The sequence below is a fragment of the Macaca fascicularis genome, chromosome 7, assembly GCF_037993035.2.
Source record: "Macaca fascicularis isolate 582-1 chromosome 7, T2T-MFA8v1.1".
Lineage (NCBI taxonomy): Eukaryota > Metazoa > Chordata > Mammalia > Primates > Cercopithecidae > Macaca > Macaca fascicularis.
In genome coordinates, this window is record NC_088381.1 from 4,627,200 (window position 1) to 4,639,127 (window position 11,928).

Here is an 11,928-nt window from a genome sequence, read left to right on the forward strand (position 1 = left end):
AGATCAACTACATATTTATCTCTTTTCCCTCCCTTTTTATCCTTCGCATCCCATGAATGAGGGTCTTGTGAATCTCACTGTAAGCAGGGAATGGAGATTCATGTGCATTGCAGTTTTCATGGAATGCTTTGCTCTGATCACTTGTTACTCGTCAGCTCCACTTGTTAATACTTAGAAAACGAAACAGGTTTTGGTGTTCCCCAAAGAGTGCACTGAATGAAGAAGAAACTCACATAGTGTATAATTTAGAATGTTGAGCATATTTGCACTGAGAGTTTCAGCTTCTACTAGGGCTGAATTGAGTGAACAGGAAGCCCTAATCTCCAGTAGAGGAGTCATACACCCTTTATTCAGACTAGAGGGCGGAGACAGCGTTGGGTTCTTGCCTAAGGACATGGTCAGATGGTGGGGTGTTTTCAGTGGCATCTTTCTGAGAATTCTGGTGGCCAATCCAGACTCAATACAAATCATATTTTCCAGGCTACCATAGTAATGTTTGCAAGCTTAGTGCTCAGCACTGGGTCCTCTGTGCCTGGGACATCATGGTAGCAGAGTTTCATGTCTATCACTTTTCCAGTCTTAACCCTGAGCACTCAGAGCTCATCGACCCTCTTGCCACCTAGAGATGAGTCTGCCCTTCTACAATCTACTTCTCTCTCCTTCCTGGCCTGCCACTTGGTGATTTCTTTTTTTCCTCAAGAATTTAGTCATGGATGATCTTCACAGTACACATCATAATAGACCAGATGTGTGCATTGAAATGAAGAGGAAAATGGGATTGTACAAGTCACTTACTTTGTAGAAACTCCTGTTATAATGAAATAAAAAGAGCAAACCTCCATGACTTAAGATCGCCAATTTAAATGAAACTGTCCTTTCCTATGAGGTGAACTGTAAGATTAGAGGCGTAAGAAGGTTTACTGAATTATAAATGCCCCAAATAATAGCACCTGAATTACTGCTACAAACTTCTCAGAACTGAGAAATATGGTGAAGGTCAGCTGTGTCTCTCACTCTAGGTCTCCAGGACCCAGGAGTTTGTTTTCTCGCTGAAGCTATGAATATGGTGTGGAGAATGTAGCCCATGATCACGGTCTGAAAACGCAAGAGTCTTGACTTTGCAGATGTCCTTGGGAGCGTAGTATGCAGTCCCATGGCTTAGTATGCTTTGTGGGTATGGCTTCCGGAACATCCCTGGGTGCTCCTCTATAAAGTGGTGTGGCCTGTGAACAGGGAGCTGTGTTGGGGAAGAGGGGACAGTCCCCCTGCTGTGGGGATCTTTGTTTAGCCAGCACATTTGCAGTCAGCACTCAGCTTGTGTCTATCTCTTACATCACAGGAAGGTGGGCTGGGGTATGTTGGACTTGCTATTCATTCCTTTTTTCTATTAGGCTATTTCCAACTCTGCACGACACACTCTGTATCACTAACATGGCTCACCTTCATATATCTGATGCCTAAAGGTTCATTTCCACATCTTTTTGAGCAGGAATTAACCTACAGCTCCATGATTATAAACTTTTTTCATATCTAGTTAACTTTCTTCCATGATAATGTCTACTCTGTGGCTTTTGGGCTTGTCACTTGAAATGGTTTCATTGTGTCCCCACCCAAATCTCACCTGAAATTGTAATAATCCCCATGTGTCAAGGGCAGGGCCAGGTAAAGAAAATGGAATCATGGGAACAGTTTTCCCCATACTCTTCTCATGGTAGTAAATAAGTCTCACAAGATTTGATGGTTTTATAAATGGGAGTTCCCCTGCACAAGTTCTCCTGTCTGCCACTATGTAGGATGTGACTTTGCTCCTCATTCGCCTTCTGCCATGAGGGTGAGGCCTCCCCGATCATGTGAAACTGTGAGCCAATTAAACCTCTTTCCTTTATAAATTACCCAGTCTTAAGTATGTCTTTATTAGCATCATGAGAACAGATTAATGTACCAAAGGACAATATAGATCCATGACGTGAGTGCCAAGAGAATGTGTGGTCCCATAAATTCGTGATGGAGTCTGCATGATGAAGAAAACTGAATTATCACAGTGTTTTCTCAAAGGCTTAAGGCATCGTATTCTTGCAAAACTTGGGAAAAAAAGGAATCTGTACTAAGAAAACACGCTTAATGCAGAAATATATATGTTCCCCATCACTGGTGCTTCTCAATCTTCTCTTCTAATGTCTGGAAGTCATGTCTTCTAAAATGTCTTTATACTGAGATCCTACAAAGACACTGCCAGAAAGTGCCTGCAAACAGGGCCTTCTAACATATGTGAGAAAGGCATCTTTCCTTGGAAAAGTGGTTACGAACACAGGAACTGATAACTGGATAATGATGTGATTGGAAGAAGAAAATGGATGAGTGTCCCTGGAGCATGACGGTGTCCTTCTGAAGCAGGTGCCCTGTGTAGGAATGGGGTATAATAAGGCAAGCTACTTTGCCATAGTCTCCCTACATCTCCATTCATCCTCTGATCTGTGGCTTTATAGTGGTTTAAATCTGTCTCTCTTATTGTTGTTTTATTTTTTGGTACCTGAATATTACATTTTAAGAAATGTTTTTATCATAGTTTTAGTTTTACAGAAAGTAGTTAAGATAATAGAGTTTCATATATCCTACAGCTTCCTGAAATGTGAACACCTTATATCACCATAGCATATTTATGAAAACTCAGAAACTGACAGTGGTACAAAACTATTAACTGAAATAGATTTTCTTCATATTTTACCAGGTTTTCCACTAATGTCATTTTTCTTTTCAAGGATCTAATCGAAGATACCACATTACATTTACTGTCAGGCATATTACCGATTGGTTGTTGTATAACATATGACTACAGAGTTTAGACTTTCAAACCCAGCCCTGCATAGTACTTACAGTTTCTCTGGGTCAGATACCTGGCAGAGAGTTCAAGGGAAGGCTCACCTGGGGAAGGATCCCCTTCCAAGCTCCTAGAATTCTTGTAAGGATTCAATTTCTGTCCAGGTCAAGATGACTTCACTGGTGTGTTATTCAAAGCCTTTCAGCATTAATAACAATCAATAAAATCAGACGAGTAGAGAACCTTTCCCAATGCACTGTATGAAGCCAGTGTTTCCTGACACCACAGCTAGACAAAGACATTTCCAGAAAGGAAAATTACAGACCAATATGAAATAGGTAAAAAGTATCAAGGAAGTACTATCAAAATTAACTAGTAACATATAAAAAGGATTATACACTAAAAGCAAAACTATTTATCCTTGCAATGTAAGTTTGGTTAAACATACAAAACAACTGGTGTTATAAACTATAGTAATAGAATTTTTTAAAAAGACTCATGGTCACCTCTAAAGATGCAGAATAGGTATTTGACAAATTCCAATCCCATTCATGATAAAAGCTCTGGGAAAGTTAGGCATAGAAGAAAACTTGCTAAACCTACAAAGAGCATCCACGGAAAACTCACATAACGTAAGGAAAGACATACAAGCCAATAGAATAGAGTTGAGTACGCCAAAATCCATCTTTATATATAGGCCAAACTTATTTTCAAGGTTGAAAAATTGATTCAAGATGAAAAAATAGTTTCTCAAGAAATGCTGCTGGGAGAAAGGGATATCCACATGGAAGTTTAACTCTTTCCTGTACCATATATGTATTTGAGTCAAAATAGAATACGTGGCTAACTGTAAGAGCTAAAACTAAAAATCCCACAGAAGAGAACACAGGAATAGATTTTTCATGGCCTTATGTGAAACAATGGATTCTAACATGTGACACAAAAGTGCAAGTGACAGAAAAAAAAATAGATGCATTGAACTTCACGTGCATCAATACCTTTTAAGATGCAAAGTGCACCATCAAGACAACTGAAATAATGGAAGAAGATATTCCCAAGTCATATAACTGTTAGGAGACTATTACACAGAATATAAGAAACGTTCAGGTGTGTACCACCACACCCGGCTAATTTTTGTATTTTTAGTAGAGATGGGGTTTCATCATGTTAGTTAGGCTGGGCTCAAACTCCTGGCCTCAAGTGATCCACCCACCTCAGCTTCCCAAATTGCTGGGATTATAGGCATGAGCCACCGTGCTCAGCCTCATTCTTCTTTATTATTTTCTAAATTTGTATTTCTAAATAATATATTGTTCAGGATTTTTGTCTTCAACATTAGATAAATATGTGAATAAATTAATGTTTAATCTTAGTCAAATGATGAAAAAATATAACAAATCCATATTGTGATACATTCTATGGAACACCTGACAAGTTCTTTTCACTAGGATCAAGGTCAAGAAAATAAGTGAAGACCCAGAAACTGATACAGATTAGACAGGACCTGATGTGGCAGGTAGGTTCTAAGATGCTTCCCAATGATCCACACCTCTAGATATGCAAAACTCTATGCTAATACCCTCACTGTGAGGTTAAGACATGCCATACCACATGTATACACAACCACAAAAGGCGCAAAGTGTATGGAACAATGGTTTGTAAGAGAGAGTATATCAAACAGGGAAGGACAGTGATACCTGAGACATACAATGCTGTGACACGAGCTCTACCATTGCCTCAAGACACTGCTTTGGGAGATTTTCCAGGCTGTGGTGTGGCATGGACTTTGGAAGACACTGTGAGTTGAGAAGATGGAACTGAGAGTCGAGTACAGATTGGCTGGATCGCATCTAGAATTTCTTCACATCCGGTGGTAAGAACGGGAGACGGCATGGCTGCCATTGTCATCATTACTCACTGAAATACAGTTCACAGAAGTACAGGAGCAATGCAGAAACAAAGGCAGAGACACAAAGAAAAGTTACTTGAATGAAGACTTAATATTGCACAAAGACTGATGCCTTTACATGTTGTACAAAACCAAGGCTTAAAAAATAACCATTTGAGATAAAGTAAATGATGCGTCTAAGTCGAATGAACCAACCAAGTGGACACAAACCTTCCTTTACTATACAATTTTCATACATGTGCCTGATGAACTCACTATATTATAAAATAATGAAAGTAGAGCTTTCTATTTATAAGAGCAGAACACAATTGTCAGAAAAAGAAGGATTAAAAATATTTTTACCTCTATTTGTTTCCCTATAAAACCTTAAGTTTCCTTTAAATTTGGAAAATAATTTGTCACTTTCTTCACTACATAAATTCCACTTCCATTCTAGTTTGCACGGAGTATAGGGTTGATATTTTTATGCAGTGAAGTTAATTTAAATTAAGTTATTTATATGCAGTGAAATTAATTTAAATTAAGTTGCTATTTATATGCAGTGAAACTAAGTTAAGTTAAATTGCCAGGCTGCAATATAACAGATGAGGGGTTGTTACTGTTGTTGTTATATCTGTCACTGAAATTCTGTGTGTACAGTATTGAAGCCAAGAGACCTTGAAAGCCACTCACTGGAAAATCAAATGCCCATCTACTGATTTGGAGTACTTGTAAAACATAGTGTTCACGCTCTCTTGGTTGCTCACATCTCATAAATCTTAGACGAATGTCCCCTATGTCCCCAGAATAATTTTAGAGCACTATATTATTGCCTTACTTGTACAGTAAACATATGTTATTGAGTTTCAGCAACTCATTCTGTGTGAATGCTTCACTCACAAGAGGATGTGTTGTCAACATAGTCATGTTGGCATTAAGGCACTCCTCACTGCAAGCTCTGAATAAATTCTGGTCTGTTTGTTGGAGTCCTGTTAAAATAATATCTGAAAATGGGGCTTTTTGAGACACGTGAGTCACAGGCATCTGTCTTTGAAAAAGTGGTTACTGATGCTAAAACTGGTGACTGAAAAATGCACAATATGATGAAGAAGATGAAAGAGGACGAGTCTCTGGAACTTGGGGAGAATCTTCCTGAAGCAGGTGCACCTGTGTTTGAGTTGGTAAATCGATATGGAAATATGCTTTCCTATTCTCTCTTTACATGTCCTTTCATCTCCTGAGCTGAAGGGATTCTGTTTGTGCTTTGGAATTCTTTTAATATCACATTTAATATTTTTTTTCAAAAATACTTTTCTCTGAAATAATTTTAAATACAGAAATACGCACAGAAAGCTTTATACATCCTTGAGTTACATGCAATGATGAGCACTAAAAAATAGTTGCCACAAAACTTTTTATTGAAGTATAAGCTTTTTTCATATTTTACTGGGTTTTTAAGTAATGTCATTTTTTCTGCCCAGGATACCACATTGCATTTACTGTCAGGCGTATTATTTATTGCTGCAAAATAAATTCTCACATACTAAGTGGCTTTCACTTACAGTTTCTCTGTATCATGAATCCAGATGCAGATGATGGCCAAGGACAAGGTCTCAAGTGTAGAAGGTTCAGCTGGGGAAGGATCCCCTTCCAAATTCATGTGATTGTTGTTAGGAGTGAAGGCCCTGTGCTTGTTGAGATGACTTCACTGGTAAACTATTCCAAACCTGAAAATAATTAATAACAATCTATCACAAACTCTTCATAAAAACGTAAACAACAGTACAAGCAGAGATCACTTCCTGATGTATACTATTAGTTGGTTTATACTGATATTACAACAAAAGCAAGACATTTTAAGGAAGAAAAATTAAGATCAATATGTTTTATAAATAAAGGACAAAGGTCTTCAATAAGATGCTAGGAATACAAATCAGCAAATGGAAAAAGAATTACACACCATCACCAAGAGTATTTGTCTCAGGAATGCAAATTTGGTTCAACTTACAAAATAAGTAGTGTCATGCCCTCTAAGAATAAAATAAAAAACAAAAGCCATATGATCATCTCAAAAGATGCAGCAAAGGCACCTGATACATCCAAAATCCATTTTTGATAACAATATACAACAAATTAAGCCTATAAGGAAAGTTTCTTTATCTTAAAGGGCATCCATGAAAAACTCAGTATCATCATAATTTAATTTAAAGGCTCAATAATAGTATAAACATGAACATGCAGATCAAAGAAATATAGTAGAATTGAACATCCAAAAATTAATCTTTACCTTTAGAGTCAAATGATTTCGTAAGGTTGCCAAGCCAATTCAATACGGAAAAATACATTTGTAACAAATGCTGCTAAGACAATTGAATATCCACAAGCAAGTTGAACTTCTCACTCACACTATATACATAATTAGCTCAAAATAATCATATATCCAAATGTAAACTCTAAATAGACCAAACCCATAGTAGATAATATATAAATACATAATTTGGGTCTAAAGATAAATAATAACTCCTATAATTTCTAAGATATGATACTTAAAGCCCAACAAAAATAAATAAACATGAATATATTTAACTTTATAAGAATTAAAATCTTCTGGGATTCAAAGTACATCATTAAAAGTAAAAAGACAATGCAAAGAATAGAAGAAAATCTTCACAATCACATAGAAGGAAAGGATCTATTATCCATAACATACAAAATATTTTACAACTCAAAACAAAAAGGCAAGTATCACAATCGAAGTGGTAAACTATCTGAATAGACATGTATCCAGAGATACTATATTCGTGTCTAGTAAGCACATGATATGGGGCCTAAGTCTTTTGTCATTAAGAAAATGCAACTCTAAGCAACCATGAGATACACTTCACAAATCTAAAGGGTATATTGCGAAAAAATAGTAAATTTAAAAAGGCAAAATACTGTGAGATTTTGGTGATGTGACACTCTGGAATGTGAAAAAGCATAGAGATAATAAAATGGTATTTACTAGGAGCTTGGAAGAGAGGCAGGTCAAACTGGTGAGGTACAGCAGATTCGCTCTGGGCAGTGAAATTACTCTGGTATCATACAGTAACGATAAATACATTATTGTATTTTACAAATCCTAAATAACTTTATAATACAAAAAGTGAACTTACAATATACAAATTAAACACCTTATACAGCAGGTAGCAGATAGCACGGGGCTATACACATAAAAGAATTAAATAACACATCAGTGAAATCACCTCACTGAATGGAGGGGGGAAAAGCAGCTGACCCAAGTAACGTAGCAAGTCAGTGGATATTCTGAGTCTAAAGGGTAAAGATTTATCCATAAAATCTTCAGTTGGTAAAGTTCTTTCTCACGGCCATGTCTCATGGTTAATACCAGGCTTGTGAGGAAATCCAGACAATTAGCATAAGCACCTAGTAGTGCCAGAAAAAGTAAAATGCCAACAAACAACTAACCAACCACATAACAACAGCAAAGCTCAGTTATGGTGGTGTTTCAAAACGACAGATGATCCAACTGAAAGAACTTCCAATAGTCAACATTGCAACAATTTAAACAAATAAATGAAGTAGTAGAAGTAAAGAGTAAAATAAATATCCATGTTTGCATACTGACATAAAAATGATTGCATAAATATAACGATTATTGGAGAAGAATAGATATGTCCAGGATGAATGTTCCAGATAACTTTTGGTAGACCTCTGCTCATAAAGAAGAGCATTTCTTTTGTTTTGTTTTTTGTTTTTCAAGATAGCAGATTGTAGGATTTGTTAGTGTGCCTCACCTGCTTAGAAAGAGCAAAATAGTGTCTAGAGATTCACACTGTGAATTTGTATCCAACAAACACAGGAACTCAACAGAAAAAGTGAAAGAACCTCTGGATACTTTGAAAGGAGCAGGAGGCAGCAACTTGCACTACGTGTCAGACGGGCAACTGAGCCTTGAGAGTGCAAAAGGGGGAGACTCTCTCTGTGATACATTCCCACTAGGGAACCAGGCAATCCAGGTCACAGGGAAGCGCCTGAACCCTGCCCAGCGATGGAGCTGACTTAAGAGAGGTGGGGAGCATGAAAGTAAGAGTGGCACCTGGATGTGCTGCGTGTGCACTCCCAGACCCCAGCAGCAACAGAAGGAAGATATTCTTGACCCTAATTCATAGAATATCTAGAAGAAATCAGCGAAGTAACCCAGGCAGTAGGCACGCACTGGAAGAAGCCCCCAACTGAGGAAGAAGCTGACCAACTAAGATTTGTATTTGATCTAGTATTGAGCAGAGGATGAACCCCCGAAGGCCCGACCCAAGGGGCATGAAGGAAGCATTCTTGTGCCAGGGTCATGGGACCTGGGTAACGCTGTTTCACATGTCAAATCAAGGGGTGTGGCCTCAGAGCTACTGTTCCAGTTTCAGTCTCCAGTGGGAAGTCTTGTGGCCTGAGGCAGGTTTGTGTTCTGAGCCTAGACTGCCTGGGACTTTGCTGGCTGTTGTGGGTTTTTGCCAGCAGAAGTCTGCATGTGTAAGACCTTCTGTGTCAAGGTCATGGGAACTGACCTGCCACTTTCTACCCCTCTCTCCATGTACAGACTCTCATGGAGCAGAGGGCGATCTCCTCCCTGGAACATTATCCCAGCGGTCAGGGAACTGTCCACTGACCACCATTGCAGCTTCTGCTTACACCCACACCTGGAGAGGCAGAGAACGGACTTTCCTGACCCAGCCCACACCTGGCTTTGCCCCTCTACCTGTCCTAGGAGCAGAACCGGAACAGGGACTTTTTAGACTTCCATGTCACTTCCCATCAGCTGAATACTTCCCCTGGGCAACAAAGGCTAAGCATAAATCCCAGCACCATGACAGCTGGCTCTCTCCTGCAAGTGCCACCTTCCGGCCCAAGGTCAACCAACACAGTCCGTTATAACATCTGCTGGCACACTAACATGGTACTGGAATAAATGTAGACATACACACCGGAGGAACAAAATAGAGACCCCAGAAATGAAGGCAAATACTTACGATTAACTGATTTTCAACAAAGCAGACAAAAACATATACTGAGGAATGAACATCCTATTCAATAAAAGGTGCTAGGAAAATAAGACGGCCACATGCCAAAGAATAAAATTGGATCCTTATCTGTCACCATATATAAAAATTAACTCAAGATGCATTAAAGACTTAAATGTGAGACATGAAACCATAAAGATTCTAGAAGTAAAACTAGGAAAAAATCTTCTGGACATTGGCCTAGGCAAAGAATATTTGACTAAGACCCCGAAAGCAACTACAACGTAAACAAAAACGGATAAATGGGACTTAGCTAAACTGAAAAGCAGAGCAAAAGAAATAATCGACAGAGTAAAGAAACAACCTACAGAATGGGAGAAAATATTTGGAAACTGTCCATCCAACAGAGGACTAACCCAGAATCTACAAGAAACACAAATCAGCAAGAAAAAAATAAATAATCCCATTAAAAAGTGGTGGGATGACATGAACAGGCAAAAGATATACAAATGGCCAGAAAACATATGAAAAAAAAAATGCTCAACATCACTAGTCATCAGGAAATGCAAATTAAAACCATAATGCGATACCAACCTTAGCCTAGTCAGAAGGACCATTATGAAAAAGTCAATAAATGATTGATATTGGTGTGGATGAGGTGAAAAGGGAATGCTTATACACCCTTGGCAGGAATGTAAATTCGTACGACCTGTATGGTAAACAGCATGGAGATTTCTCAATGAGCTTTTACAAGCACAGCTACCATTCAATCTAGCGATCCCACCACTAGGTACGGGCCCAAATGAAAAGAAGTCATTCTATCAGGCGCCACCTCCAGTCTTCCTGGACCCAGTAACTCGGGAGTTTCAGGCTCCGGAGAAGTGCGGGGTTCTCCATAAAGGCAGCGTTGGTGGTGGACCCGACCCCTTGCAGCCCCACATGGAGGGAGTGGAGGGGCGCGTTCTGCAGCCTGCTGCACAGGATAAAAGGTAGATTCCACCTGGTGAGTGGAAGGTGCATGTGGCAGCTCTGCTGGGGCTGCGGGAGTACCGGGGAGAGCGGCTGGCTGCCTGGTGCACAAGTGTCTGCGGAGCACAGGCTCAGAAGGCCGGGGCAGAGAGGCAAAGGTGCTGGTCGCAGAAACTTTGGTTCAGGGGCTCAACACGCCCGCCAGCGATGTGGCCCATCGCCTGATCTTTGGAGCACTTTTTGCTCCTCACTCGGCTTCCTGTTACAAATCCTGGCAACATATTTCAGAGCACTTGGGGGAAAATCGCCCTCTTGGCACCATCAGGTCCATTCTCAGTGGCGTTCTGCCGGGGAGGGGAGGAAGTCCCCAAGAATGGTGTGAGAGGGGTGCCCAACCCTGGGCTTGGCAGATGGGTGAGCTCCACTTCCCGGTGCCAAAGCCCTTATTGCATCTGCTGCAGACTCCGTCAGACTGGGCACGGTGATCCAAGAGTTCACCCACGTCAGAAATCCTTTCGGTGTCGCTGCCCGATGGAAGACCACAGCCTGCCTTCTTCCTGGGCGTGAGTGAAGTGACACGGCCACTGCCAGGGCGGGGGTCCAGGGAAGCCTGTCTCTGGTGTCACTGTGCTCTGTGCCAAGTACGGAGAAATGTTTGTAAGGAGTTGACAACTCCCGAGAAAGCATTTCAGTGGTTACTGGAGGACCTGCACTCTGGAAATGCAGAGAACCCAGGACTGTTGCCAGGATTAACTGGGTGACTAACAAGAGAGGGCAGACAGAGCCTGGCTCATTTCGGTACTCTGCATGGGTTAGTTGCCACCATCAGCTGTGACGGGCACATGTGGTGACTGCTTTGTGGCACTCCTGGGCATCGCTCCACTTGGTTTCAGATACCTGTGGAACTGTTTTGAACAGAGGAAAGAAATTCAGGATTGTACCCAGCCCTTAACTGGGGTTTGTTTGGAAGCTCACCATTTGTTTGTAAGTGTGAGTGTATGACCTTTGAGTGTGGGCCCTGGTCTCTTCCTATCCTTTTCACTTTCAACTTCATCTTCCTGATTATCTTGGAAGCCACCTACAGCCTTACTCATCTCAGTCAAAGGTACCCCTAGCTCTCGCCAGGTGTCAACAGTTTCCTTTGCCCATGACTTGCAGAGGTGGGAGGGATTCGTCTCACACTGTGCATGTCCAGGGTACTGGGGCTCTCCCTGATGGGATGTCAGCAAGAGTGGTGG

At 40.4% G+C, this 11,928-nt stretch overlaps 1 long non-coding RNA gene across 1 annotated transcript; it reads right to left on the reverse strand.

Annotated features, from left to right (window-relative positions):
- Positions 1 to 682: 682 nt before the first annotated feature.
- LOC135971741 (uncharacterized) lies at positions 683 to 6,390 on the reverse strand. The gene is made up of 2 exons (XR_010587974.2): positions 6,269 to 6,390; positions 683 to 4,735 (listed from the first exon to the last, which is right to left on the reverse strand). It is a non-coding gene; the product is annotated as an uncharacterized lncRNA (long non-coding RNA).
- Positions 6,391 to 11,928: the final 5,538 nt, after the last annotated feature.